The sequence below is a fragment of the Halichoeres trimaculatus genome, unplaced genomic scaffold (assembly GCF_033239565.1).
Source record: "Halichoeres trimaculatus isolate MK-OKI-2021-1 unplaced genomic scaffold, fHalTri1.1 fHalTri1_scaffold_2, whole genome shotgun sequence".
Taxonomy (NCBI): domain Eukaryota; kingdom Metazoa; phylum Chordata; class Actinopteri; order Labriformes; family Labridae; genus Halichoeres; species Halichoeres trimaculatus.
In genome coordinates this window covers 15,342,251-15,356,922 of record NW_027437180.1, presented here as the reverse complement: position 1 = coordinate 15,356,922, position 14,672 = coordinate 15,342,251, and the positions used below count along the sequence as shown (strand labels likewise).

Here is a 14,672-nt window from a genome sequence, read left to right as displayed (position 1 = left end):
TAGACACACAGCTCCTGCATAAAACTTAAGGGGCCACAAGGTTTCTTATGGTCATATAAAGGGTGAGCTGGGCTGGTTTTGCCTTTTGTCCACCATTTATTAAACACAAAGGGACGAAAAAACCCTCAATTTTTTGATCCAAAGTTAGACACCTTGTCCACCAGGCCACTTGGTCATGGAAATATGCTGCCCATTCAAAAGAAACTTGTACTACCTCCAAAACAGAATTATGAAGGGATGTGAAAGTAACACACAGAGAGTTTTGAGGACAAAAACTCAATGCTCTTTGAAGGCTTCATGGGCTCACCTGTGTGCATGGATGTTTCCAGAAGACAGTCTTTTTCCTTGGGCAACTTGTCCAGTATGGGGATTGAACCCATGACCTTGGCGTTATTGGCACCACGCTCTGACCATGTGAGCTAATCAGACACACAGCTCCTGCATAAAACTTAAGGGGCCACAAGGTTTCTTATGGTCATATAAAGGGTCAGCTGGGCTGGTTTTGCCCTCTTGACCACCATTAATTAACCACAAAGGGCACACAAACCCTCAATTTTTGGATCCAAAGTTAGACACCTTGTCCACCAGGCCACTTGGTCATGGAAATCTGCTTCCCATTCAAAATAAACTTGTACTATCTCCAAAAGAGAATCATGAAAGGATGTAAAAAAAGCACACAGATGGTTTTGAGGACAAGAACTCATTGCTCTTTGAAGGCCTCGTGGGCTCACCTGTGTGCATGGATGTTTCTTGAATAAAGACTTTTTCCTTGGGCAACTTGTCCAGTATGGGGATTGATCCCATGACTTTGGCGTTATTGGCACCCCGCTCTGACCATGTGAGCTAATCAGACACACAGCTCCTGCCTACAACTTCAGGAGCTACAAGGTTTCTTATGGTCATATAAAGGGTCAGCTGGGCTGGTTTTGCCTTTTGACCACCATTTATTAACCACAAAGGGCACACAAACCCTCAATTTTTGGATCCAAAGTTAGACACCTTGTCCATTACGCGACGTGGTCATGGAAATATGCTGCCCATTCAAAAGAAACTTGTACTACCTCCAAAAGAGAATCATGAAAGGATGTAAAAAAAGCACACAGATGGTTTTGAGGACAAGAACTCATTGCTCTTTGAAGGCCTCGTGGGCTCACCTGTGTGCATGGATGTTTCTTGAATAAAGACTTTTTCCTTGGGCAACTTGTCCAGTATGGGGATTGATCCCATGACTTTGGCGTTATTGGCACCCCGCTCTGACCATGTGAGCTAATCAGACACACAGCTCCTGCCTACAACTTCAGGAGCTACAAGGTTTCTTATGGTCATATCAAAGGTGAGCTGGGCTGGTTTTGCCTTTTGACCACCATTTATTAACCACAAAGGGACGAAAAAACCCTCAATTTTTAGATCCAAAGTGAGACACCTTGTCCATTACGCGACGTGGTCATGGAAATATGCTGCCCATTCAAAAGAAACTTGTACTACCTCCAAAACAGAATTATGAAGAGATGTAAAAGAAGCACACAGAGGGTTTTGAGGACAAAAACTCATTGCTCTTTGAAGGCTTCGTGGGCTCACCTGTGTGCATGGATGTTTCTTGAATAAAGTCTTTTTCCCTGGACAACTTGTCCAGTATGGGGACTGATCCCATGACCTTGGCGTTATTTGCACCACGCTCCGACCATGTGAGCTAATCAGACACACAGCTCCTGCCTGCAACAAAAGGGGCCAAAAGGTTTCTTATGGTCATATAAAGGGTCATATAAAGGGTGAGCTGGGCTGGTTTTGCCTTTTGACCACCATTTATTAAACACAAAGGGACGAAAAAACCCTCAATTTTTTGATCCAAAGTTAGACACCTTGTCCACCAGGCCACTTGGTCATGGAAATATGCTGCCCATTCAAAAGAAACTTGTACTACCTCCAAAACAGAATTATGAAGGGATGTGAAAGTAACACACAGAGAGTTTTGAGGACAAAAACTCATTGCTCTTTGAAGGCTTCATGGGCTCACCTGTGTGCATGGATGTTTCCAGAAGACAGTCTTTTTCCTTGGGCATCTTGTCCAGTATGGGGATTGATCCCATGACCTTGGCGTTATTAGCCCCACGCTCTGACCATGTGAGCTAATCAGACACACAGCTCCTGCATAAAACTTAAGGGGCCACAAGGTTTCTTATGGTCATACATAGAAAGGGTCAGCTGGGCTCGTTTTGCCTTTTGACCACCATTTATTAAACACAAAGGGCACACAAACCCTCAATTTTTGGATCCAAAGTTAGACACCTTGTCCACCAGGCCACTTGGTCATGGAAATATGCTGCCCATTCAAAAGAAACTTGTACTACCTCCAAAACAGAATTATGAAGGGATGTGAAGGTAACACACAGAGAGTTTTGAGGACAAAAACTCATTGCTCTTTGAAGGCTTCATGGGCTCACCTGTGTGCATGGATGTTTCCAGAAGACAGTGTTTTTCCTTGGGCATCTTGTCCAGTATGGGGATTGATCCCATGACCTTGGCGTTATTAGCACCCCGCTCTGACCATGTGAGCTTATTAGACACACAGCTCCTGCATAAAACTTAAGGGGCCACAAGGTTTCTTATGGTCATATAAAGGGTGAGCTGGGCTGGTTTTGCCTTTTGACCACCATTTATTAAACACAAAGGGACGAAAAAACCCTCAATTTTTTGATCCAAAGTTAGACACCTTGTCCATTACGCCACGTGGTCATGGTAATATGCTGCCCATTCAAAAGAAACTTGTACTACCTCCAAAACAGAATTATGAAGGGATGTGAAAGTAACACACAGAGAGTTTTGAGGACAAAAACTCAATGCTCTTTGAAGGCTTCATGGGCTCACCTGTGTGCATGGATGTTTCCAGAAGACAGTCTTTTTCCTTGGGCAACTTGTCCAGTATGGGGATTGAACCCATGACCTTGGCGTTATTTGCCCCACGCTCTGACCATGTGAGCTAATCAGACACACAGCTCCTGCCTACAACTTAAGGGGCCACAAGGTTTATTATGGTCATATAAAGGGTCAGCTGGGCTGGTTTTGCCTTTTGACCACCATTTATAAAACACAAAGGGCACACAAACCCTCAATTTTTGGATCCAAAGTTAGACACCTTGTCCATTACACCACTTGGTCTTGGAAATATGCTGCCCATTCAAAAGAAACTTGTACTACCTCCAAAACAAATTATGAAGGGATGTGAAAGTAACACACAGAGAGTTTTGAGGACAAAAACTCATTGCTCTTTGAAGGCTTCTTGGGCTCACCTGTGTGCATGGATGTTTCTAGAATTAAGTCTTTTTCCTTGGGCAACTTGTCCAGTATGGGGATTGATCCCATGACCTTGGCGTTATTAGCCCCACGCTCTGACCATGTGAGCTAATCAGACACACAGCTCCTGCATAAAACTTAAGGGGCCACAAGGTTTCTTATGGTCATACATAGGGTCAGCTCGTTTGGTTTGCCTTTTGACCACCATTAATTAACCACCAAGGGCACACAAACCCACAATTTTTGGATCCAAAGTTAGACACCTTGTCCACCAGGCCACTTGGTCATGGAAATATGCTGCCCATTCAAAAGAAACCTGCTCTACCTCCAAAACAGAATTATGAAGGGATGTGAAAGTAACACACAGAGGGCTTTGAGGACAAAAACTCATTGCTCTTTGAAGGCTTCGTGGGCTCACCTGTGTGCATGGATGTTTCTTAAATTAAGTCTTTTTATTTGGGCAACTTGTCCAGTATTGGGATTGAACCCATGACCTTGGCGTTATTAGCACCACGCTCTGACCATGTTAGCTAATCAGACACACAGCTCCTGCCTACAACTTAAGGGGCTACAAGGTTTCTTATGGTCATATAAAGGGTGAGCTGGGCTGGTTTTGCCTTTTGACCACCATTAATTAACCACAAAGGGACACAAACCCTCAATTTTTGGATCCAAAGTTAGACACCTTGTCCACCAGGCCACTTGGTCATGGAAATCTTCTGCCCATTCAAAAGAAACTTGTACTATCTCCAAAAGAGAATCATGAAAGGATGTAAAAGGAGCACACAGAGGGTTTTGAGGACAAGAACTCATTGCTCTTTGAAGGTTTCATGGGCTCATCTGTGTGCATGGATGTTTCCAGAAGACAGTCTTTTTCCCTGGGCATCTTGTCCAGTATGGGGACTGATCCCATGACCTTGGCGTTATTAGCACCCTACTCTGACCATGTGAGCTAATCAGACACAGAGCTTCTGCCAGCAACTTAAGGGGCTACAAGGTTTCTTATGGTTATATAAAGGGTGAGCTGGGCTGGTTTTGCCTTTTGACCACCATTAATTAACCACAAAGGGCACACAAACCCTCAATTTTTGGATCCAAAGTTAGACACCTTGTCCACCAGGCCACTTGGTCATGGAAACAGCTGCCCATTCAAAAGAAACTTGTACTACCTCCAAAACAGAATTATGAAGGGATGTGAAAGTAAAACACAGAGAGTTTTGAGGACAAAAATTCATTGCTCTTTGAAGGCTTCATGGGGTCATCTGTGTGCATGGATGTTTCCAGAAGACAGTCTGTTTCCTTGGGCAACTTGTCCAGTATGGGGATTGAACCCATGACTTTGGCGTTATTAGCCCCACGCTCTGACCATGTGAGCTAATCAGACACACAGCTCCTGCCTACAACTTAAGGGGCCACAAGGTTTCTTATGGTCATACATAGAAAAGGTGAGCTGGGCTGGTTTTGCCTTTTGACCACCATTTATTAACCACAAAGGGACGAAAAAACCCTCAATTTTTAGATCCAAAGTGAGACACCTTGTCCATTACGCGACGTGGTCATGGAAATATGCTGCCCATTCAAAAGAAACTTGTACTACCTCCAAAACAGAATAATGAAGGGAAAGTAACACACACAGAGAGTTTTGAGGACAAAAACTCATAGCTCTTTGAAGGCTTCGTGGGCTCACCTGTGTGCATGGATGTTTCTTAAATTAAGTCTTTTTATTTGGGCAACTTGTCCAGTATTGGGATTGAACCCATGACCTTGGCGTGATTAGCACCGCGCTCTGATCATGTGAGCTTATCAGACACACAGCTCCTGCCTGCAACTTAAGGGGCCAAAAGGTTTCTTATGGTCATATAAAGGGTGAGCTGGGCTGGTTTTGCCTTTTGACCACCATTTATTAAACACAAAAGGACGAAAAAACCCTCAATTTTTGGATCCAAAGTAAACACCTTGTCCATTACGCCACGTGGTCATGGAAATATGCTGCCCATTCAAAAGAAACTTGTACTACCTCCAAAACAAATTATGAAGGGATGTGAAAGTAACACACAGAGAGTTTTGAGGACAACAAGTCATTGCTCTTTGAAGGCTTCATGGGCTCACCTGTGTGCATGGATGTTTCTAGAAGACAGTCTTTTTCCTTGGGCAACTTGTCCAGTATGGGGATTGATCCCATGACCTTGGCGTTATTAGCACCACACTCTGACCATGTGAGCTAATCAGACACACAGCTCCTGCCTACAACTTAAGGGTGCACAAGGTTTCTTATGGTCATATAAAGGGTCAGCTGGGCTGGTTTTGCCTTTTGACCACCATTTATTAAACACAAAGGGCACACAAACCCTCAATTTTTGGATCCAAAGTTAGACACCTTGTCCATTACGCCACTTGGTCATGGAAACAGCTGCCCATTCAAAAGAAACTTGTACTACCTCCAAAACAGAATTATGAAGGGATGTGAAAGTAAAACACAGAGAGTTTTGAGGACAAAAAGTCATTGCTCTTTGAAGGCTTCATGGGGTCATCTGTGTGCATGGATGTTTCCAGAAGACAGTCTGTTTCCTTGGGCAACTTGTCCAGTATGGGGATTGATCCCATGACCTTGGCGTCATTGGCACCACGCTCTGACCATGTGAGCTAATCAGACACACAGCTCCAACCTACAACTTAAGGGGCCACAAGGTTTCTTATGGTCATTCATATAAAGGGTCAGCTGGGCTGGTTTTGCCTTTTGACCACCATTTATAAAACACAAAGGGCACACAAACCCTCAATTTTTGGATCCAAAGTGAGACACCTTGTCCATTACGCGACGTGGTCATGGAAATATGCTGCCCATTCAAAAGAAACTTGTACTACCTCCAAAACAGAATTATGACGGGATGTGAAAGTAACACACAGAGTGTTTTAAGGACAAAAACTCATTGCTCTTTGAAGGCTTCTTGGGCTCACCTGTGTGCATGGATGTTTCCAGAAGACAGTCTTTTTCCTTGGGCAACTTGTCCAGTATGGGGATTGAACCCATGACCTTGGCGTTATTTGCCCCACGCTCTGACCATGTGAGCTAATCAGACACACAGCTCCTGCCTGCAACTTAAGGGGCCAAAAGGTTTCTTATGGTCATATAAAGGGTCATATAAAGGGTGAGCTGGGCTGGTTTTGCCTTTTGACCACCATTTATTTAACATAAAGGGACGAAAAAAACCCTTTTTTTTTGATCCAAAGTGAGACACCTTGTCCATTACGCCACGTGGTCATGGTAATATGCTGCCCATTCAAAAGAAACTTGTACTACCTCCAAAACAGAATTATGAAGGGATGTGAAAGCAAAACACAGAGAGTTTTGAGGACAAAAAGTCATTGCTCTTTGAAGGCTTCATGGGCTCACCTGTGTGCATGGATGTTTCTAGAATTTAGTCTATTTCCTTAGGCATCTTGTCCAGTATGGGGATTGAACCCACGACCTTGGCGTTATTGGCACCACGCTCTGACCATGTGAGCTAATCAGACACCGAGCCCCTGCATAAAACTTAAGGGGCTACAAGGTTTCTTATGGTCATACATAGAAAGGGTGAGCTGGGCTTGTTTTGCCCCCTTGACCACCATTAATTAACCACAAAGGGCACACAAACCCTCAATTTTTGGATCCAAAGTTAGACACCATGTCCACCAGGCCACTCGGTCATGGAAATATGCTGCCCATTCAAAAGAAACTTGTACTACCTTCAAAACAGAATTATGAAGGGATGTGAAAGTAACACAGAGAGAGTTTTGAGGACAACAAGTCATTGCTCTTTGAAGGCTTCATGGGCTCACCTGTGTGCATGGATGTGTCTTGAATTAAGTCTTTTTATTTGGGCAACTTGTCCAGTATGGGGATTGATCCCATGACCTTGGTGTTATTAGCACCCTACTCTGACCATGTGAGCTAATCAGACACACAGCTCCTGCCTACAACTTAAGGGGGCACAAGGTTTCTTATGGTCATATAAAGGGTGAGCTGGGCTGGTTTTGCCTTTTGACCACCATTTATTAAAAACAAAGGGCACACAAACCCTCAATTTTTGGATCCAAAGTTAGACACCTTGTCCATTACGCCACTTAGTCATGGAAATATGCTGCCCATTCAAAAGAAACTTGTACTACCTCCAAAACAAATTATTAAGGGATGTGAAAGTAACACACAGAGGGTTTTGAGGACAAAAACTCATTGCTCTTTGAAGGCTTCTTGGGCTCACCTGTGTGCATGGATGTTTCTAGAATTAAGTCTTTTTCCTTGGGCAACTTGTCCAGTATGGGGATTGATCCCATGACCTTGGCGTCATTGGCACCACGCTCTGACCATGTGAGCTAATCAGACACACAGCTCCAACCTACAACTTAAGGGGCCACAAGGTTTCTTATGGTCATTCATATAAAGGGTCAGCTGGGCTGGTTTTGCCTTTTGACCACCATTTATTAAACACAAAGGGATGAAAACCCTCAATTTTTGGATCCAAAGTTAGACACCTTGTCCACCAGGCCACTTGGTCATGGAAATTTGCTTCCCATTCAAAATAAACTTGTACTATCTGCAAAAGAGAATCATGAAAGGATGTAAAAAAAGCACACAGAGGGTTTTGAGGACAAGAACTCATTGCTCTTTGAAGGCTTCGTGGGCTCACCTGTGTGCATGGATGTTTCTTGAATAAAGTCTTTTTCCTTGGGCAACTTGTCCAGTATGGGGATTGATCCCATGACTTTGGCATTATTAGCACCCCGCTCTGATCATGTGAGCTAATCAGACACACAGCTCCTGCCTACAACTTTAGGGGCAACAAGGTTTCTTATGGTCATATAAAAGGTGAGCTGGGCTGGTTTTTCCTTTTGACCACCATTTATTAAGCACAAAGGGACGAAAAAACCCTCAATTTTTAGATCCAAAGTGAGACACCTTGTCCATTACGCGACGTGGTCATGGAAATATGCTGCCCATTCAAAAGAAACTTGTACTACCTCCAAAACAGAATTATGAAGAGATGTAAAAGAAGCACACAGAGGGTTTTGAGGACAAAAACTCATTGCTCTTTGAAGGCTTCGTGGGCTCACCTGTGTGCATGGATGTTTCCAGAAGACAGTCTTTTTCCTTGGGCAACTTGTCCAGTATGGGGATTGAACCCATGACTTTGGCGTTATTGGCACCACGCTCTGACCATGTGAGCTAATCAGACACACAGCTCCTGCCTACAACTTAAGGGGCCACAAGGTTTCTTATGGTCATACATAGAAAGGGTTAGCTGGGCTGGTTTTGCCCTCTTGACCACCATTAATTAACCACAAAGGGAACACAAACCCTCAATTTTTGGATCCAAAGTTAGACACCTTGTCCACCAGGCCACTTGGTCATGGAAATCTGCTTCCCATTCAAAATAAACTTGTACTATCTCCAAAAGAGAATCATGAAAGGATGTAAAAAAAGCACACAGAGGGTTTTGAGGACAAGAACTCATTGCTCTTTGAAGGCTTCGTGGGCTCACCTCTGTGCATGGATGTTTCTTGAATTAAGTCTTTTTCCTTGGGCAACTTGTCCAGTAGGGGGATTGATCCCATGACTTTTGCGTTATTAGCACCACGCTCTGATCATGTGAGCTAATCAGACACACAGCTCCTGCATAAAACTTAAGGGGCCACAAGGTTTCTTATGGTCATATAAAGGGTGAGCTGGGCTGGTTTTGCCTTTTGACTACCATTTATGAAACACAAAGGGCACACAAACCCTCAATTTTTGGATCCAAAGTTAGACACCTTGTCCATTACGCCACGTGGTCATGGAAACAGCTGCCCATTCAAAAGAAACTTGTACTACCTCCAAAACAGAATTATGAAGGGATGTGAAAGTAACCCAGAGAGCGTTTTGAGGACAAAAACTCATTGCTCTTTGAAGGCTTCGTGGGCTCACCTGTGTGCATGGATGTTTCCAGAAGACAGTCTTTTTCCCTGGGCAACTTGTCCAGTATGGGGACTGATCCCATGACCTTGGCGTTATTAGCACCACGCTCTGACCATGTGAGCTAATCAGACACACAGCTCCAACCTGCAACTTTAGGGGCCAAAAGGTTTCTTATGGTCATATAAAGGGTCATATAAAGGGTGAGCTGGGCTGGTTTTGCCTTTTGACCACCATTTATTAAAAACAAAGGGCACACAAACCCTCAATTTTTGGATCCAAAGTTAGACACCTTGTCCATTACGCCACTTGGTCATGGAAATATGCTGCCCATTCAAAAGAAACTTGTACTACCTCCAAAACAAATTATTAAGGGATGTGAAAGTAACACACAGAGGGTTTTGAGGACAAAAACTCATTGCTCTTTGAAGGCTTCTTGGGCTCACCTGTGTGCATGGATGTTTCTAGAATTAAGTCTTTTTCCTTGGGCAACTTGTCCAGTATGGGGATTGATCCCATGACCTTGGCGTCATTGGCACCACGCTCTGACCATGTGAGCTAATCAGACACACAGCTCCAACCTACAACTTAAGGGGCCACAAGGTTTCTTATGGTCATTCATATAAAGGGTCAGCTGGGCTGGTTTTGCCTTTTGACCACCATTTATTAAAAACAAAGGGATGAAAACCCTCAATTTTTGGATCCAAAGTTAGACACCTTGTCCACCAGGCCACTTCGTCATGGAAATTTGCTTCCCATTCAAAATAAATTTGTACTATCTCCAAAAGAGAATCATGAAAGGATGTAAAAAAAGCACACAGAGGGTTTTGAGGACAAGAACTCATTGCTCTTTGAAGGCTTCGTGGGCTCACCTGTGTGCATGGATGTTTCTTGAATAAAGTCTTTTTCCTTGGGCAACTTGTCCAGTATGGGGATTGATCCCATGACTTTGGCATTATTAGCAGCCCGCTCTGACCATGTGAGCTAATCAGACACACAGCTCCTGCCTACAACTTCAGGGGCTACAAGGTTTCTTATGGTCATATAAAAGGTGAGCTGGGCTGGTTTTGCCTTTTGACCACCATTTATTAACCACAAAGGGACGAAAAAACCCTTAATTTTTAGATCCAAAGTGAGACACCTTGTCCATTACGCGACGTGGTCATGGAAATATGCTTCCCATTCAAAATAAATTTGTACTACCTCCAAAACAGAATTATGAAGAGATGTAAAAGAAGCACACAGAGGGTTTTGAGGACAAAAACTCATTGCTCTTTGAAGGCTTCGTGGGCTCACCTGTGTGCATGGATGTTTCCAGAAGACAGTCTTTTTCCTTGGGCAACTTGTCCAGTATGGGGACTGATCCCATGACCTTGGCGTTATTAGCACCACGCTCTGACCATGTGAGCTAATTAGACGCACAGCTCCTGCCTGCAACTTTAGGGGCCACAAGGTTTCTTATGGTCATATAAAGGGTCACATAAAGGGTGAGCTGGGCTGGTTTTGCCTTTTGACCACCATTTTTTAAACACAAAGGGACAAAAAAAACCCTCAATTTTTGGATCCAAAGTTAGACACCTTGTCCATTACGCCACGTGGTCATGGAAACAGCTGCCCATTCAAAAGAAACTTGTACTACCTCCAAAACAAATTATGAAGGGATGTGAAAGTAACACACAGTGGGTTTTGAGGACAAAAACTCATTGCTCTTTGAAGGCTTCATGGGCTCACCTGTGTGCATGGATGTTTTCAGAAGACAGTCTTTTTCCCTGGGCAACTTGTCCAGTATGGGGATTGATCCCATGACCTTGGCGTTATTAGCCCCACGCTCTGACCATGTGAGCTAATTAAACACACAGCTCCTGCCTACAACTTAAGGGGCCACAATGTTTCTTATGGTCATACATAGAAAGGGTGAGCTGGGCTGGTTTTGCCCTCTTGACCACCATTAATTAACCACAAAGGGCACACAAACCCTCAATTTTTGGATCCAAAGTTAGACACCTTGTCCACCAGGCCACTTGGTCATGGAAATCTGCTTCCCATTCAAAAGAAACTTGTACTATCTCCAAAAGAGAATCATGAAAGGATGTGAAAAAAAGCACACAGAGGGTTTTGAGGACAAGAACTCATTGCTCTTTGAAGGCTTCGTGGGCTCACCTGTGTGCATGGATGTTTCTTGAATTAAGTCTTTTTCCTTGGGCAACTTGTCCAGTATGGGGATTGATCCCATGACTTTGGCGTTATTAGCACCACGCTCTGACCATGTGAGCTAATCAGACACACAGCTCCTGCCTACAACTTAAGGGGCCACAAGGTTTCTTATGGTCATATAAAGGGTGAGCTGGGCTGGTTTTGCCTTTTGACTACCATTTATTAAACACAAAGGGCACACAAACCCTCAATTTTTGGATCCAAAGTTAGACACCTTGTCCATTACGCCACATGGTCATGGAAATATGCTGCCCATTCAAAAGAAACTTGTACTACCTCCAAAACAGAATTATGAAGGGATGTGAAAGTAACCCAGAGAGCGTTTTGAGGACAAAAACTCAATGCTCTTTGAAGGCTTCGTGGGCTCACCTGTGTGCATAGATGTTTCCAGAAGACAGTCTCTTTCCTTGGGCAACTTGTCCAGTATGGGGATTGAACCCATGACCTTGGCGTTACTAGCACCACGCTCTGACCATGTGAGCTAATCAGACACACAGCTCTTGCATAAAACTTAAGGGGCCACAAGGTTTCTTATGGTCATATAAAGGGTGAGCTGGGCTTGTTTTGCCCTCTAGACCACCATTAATTAACCACAAAGGGCACACAAACCCTCAATTTTTGGATCCAAAGTTGGACACCAGGTCCACCAGGCCACTCGGTCATGGAAATATGCTGCCCATTCAAAAGAAACTTGTACTACCTTCAAAACAAATTATGAAGGGATGTGAAAGTAACACACAGAGGGTTTTGAGGACAACAAGTCATTGCTCTTTGAAGGCTTCATGGGCTCATCTGTGTGCATAGATGTTTCCAGAAGACTGTCTTTTTCCTTGGGCAACTTGTCCAGTATGGGGATTGAACCCATGACCTTGGCGTTATTAGCCCCACGCTCTGACCATGTGAGCTAATCAGACACACAGCTCCTGCATAAAACTTAAGGGGCCACAAGGTTTCTTATGGTCATACATAGAAAGGGTGAGCTGGGCTGGTTTTGCCTTTTGACCACCATTTATTAAACACAAAGGGCACACAAACCCTCAATTTTTAGATCCAAAGTGAGACACCTTGTACATTACGCGACGTGGTCATGGAAATATGCTGCCCATTCAAAAGAAACTTGTACTACCTCCAAAACAGAATTATGAAGGGATGTGAAAGTAAAACACAGAGAGTTTTGAGGACAAAAACTCATTGCTCTTTGAAGGCTTCGTGGGCTCACCTGTGTGCATGGATGTTTCCAGAAGACAGTCTTTTTCCCTGGGCAACTTGTCCAGTATGGGGACTGATCCCATGACCTTGGCGTTATTAGCACCACGCTCTGACCATGTGAGCTAATCAGACACACAGCTCCAACCTGCAACTTTAGGGGCCAAAAGGTTTCTTATGGTCATATAAAGGGTCATATAAAGGGTGAGCAGGGCTGGTTTTTCCTTTTGACCACCATTTATTAAACACAAAGGGACAAAAAAAACCCTCAATTTTTGGATCCAAAGTTAGACACCTTGTCCATTACGCCACTTGGTCATGGAAATATGCTGCCCATTCAAAAGAAACTTGTACCCACTCCAAAACAAATTATGAAGGGATGTGAAAGTAACACACAGAGGGTTTTGAGGACAAAAACTCATTGCTCTTTGAAGGCTTCGTTGGCTCATCTGTGTGCATGGATGTTTTCAGAAGACAGTCTTTTTCCCTGGGCAACTTGTCCAGTATGGGGATTGATCCCATGACCTTGGCGTCATTGGCACGCTCTGACCATGTGAGCTAATCAGACACACAGCTCCAACCTACAACTTAAGGGGCCACAAGGTTTCTTATGGTCATTCATATAAAGGGTCAGCTGGGCTGGTTTTGCCTTTTGACCACCATTTATTAAACACAAAGGGATGAAAACCCTCAATTTTTGGATCCAAAGTTAGACACCTTGTCCACCAGGCCACTTGGTCATGGAAATTTGCTTCCCATTCAAAATAAACTTGTACTATCTCCAAAAGAGAATCATGAAAGGATGTAAAAAAAGCACACAGAGGGTTTTGAGGACAAGAACTCATTGCTCTTTGAAGGCTTCATGGGCTCACCTGTGTGCATGGATGTTTCTTGAATAAAGTCTTTTTCCTTGGGCAACTTGTCCAGTATGGGGATTGATCCCATGACTTTGGCATTATTAGCACCCCGCTCTGATCATGTGAGCTAATCAGACACACAGCTCCTGCCTACAACTTTAGGGGCAACAAGGTTTCTTATGGTCATATAAAAGGTGAGCTGGGCTGGTTTTGCCTTTTGACCACCATTTATTAAGCACAAAGGGACGAAAAAACCCTCAATTTTTAGATCCAAAGTGAGACACCTTGTCCATTACGCGACGTGGTCATGGAAATATGCTGCCCATTCAAAAGAAACTTGTACTACCTCCAAAACAGAATTATGAAGAGATGTAAAAGAAGCACACAGAGGGTTTTGAGGACAAAAACTCATTGCTCTTTGAAGGCTTCGTGGGCTCACCTGTGTGCATGGATGTTTCCAGAAGACAGTCTTTTTCCTTGGGCAACTTGTCCAGTATGGGGATTGAACCCATGACCTTGGCATTATTGGCACCACGCTCTGACCATGTGAGCTAATCAGACACACAGCTCCTGCCTACAACTTAAGGGGCCACAAGGTTTCTTATGGTCATACATAGAAAGGGTGAGCTGGGCTGGTTTTGCCCTTTTGACCACCATTAATTAACCACAAAGGGCACACAAACCCTCAATTTTTGGATCCAAAGTTAGACACCTTGTCCACCAGGCCACTTGGTCATGGAAATCTGCTTCCCATTCAAAATAAACTTGTACTATCTCCAAAAGAGAATCATGAAAGGATGTAAAAAAAGCACACAGAGGGTTTTGAGGACAAGAACTCATTGCTCTTTGAAGGCTTCATGGGCTCACCTGTGTGCATGGATGTTTCTTGAATAAAGTCTTTTTCCTTGGGCAACTTGTCCAGTATGGGGATTGATCCCATGACTTTGGCATTATTAGCACCCCGCTCTGATCATTTGAGCTAATCAGACACACAGCTCCTGCCTACAACTTCAGGGGCTACAAGGTTTCTTATGGTCATATAAAGGGTGAGCTGGGCTGGTTTTGCCTTTTGACCACCATTTATTAAGCACAAAGGGACGAAAAAACCCTCAATTTTTAGATCCAAAGTGAGACACCTTGTACATTACGCGACGTGGTCATGGAAATATGCT

General features: G+C 43.8%; 3 non-coding genes across 3 annotated transcripts; all 3 read right to left on the bottom strand.

The window, feature by feature from the left end:
* Positions 1–355: 355 nt before the first annotated feature.
* On the bottom strand, positions 356–429 carry trnai-aau (transfer RNA isoleucine (anticodon AAU)). The gene has a single exon. It is a non-coding gene; the product is annotated as a tRNA-Ile (tRNA).
* Positions 430–11,854: 11,425 nt separating this feature from the next.
* Positions 11,855–11,928, bottom strand: trnat-agu (transfer RNA threonine (anticodon AGU)). The gene has a single exon. It is a non-coding gene; the product is annotated as a tRNA-Thr (tRNA).
* Positions 11,929–12,277: 349 nt separating this feature from the next.
* Positions 12,278–12,351, bottom strand: trnai-aau (transfer RNA isoleucine (anticodon AAU)). Its single transcript has one exon. It is a non-coding gene; the product is annotated as a tRNA-Ile (tRNA).
* Between the last annotated feature and the right edge of the window lie 2,321 nt (positions 12,352–14,672).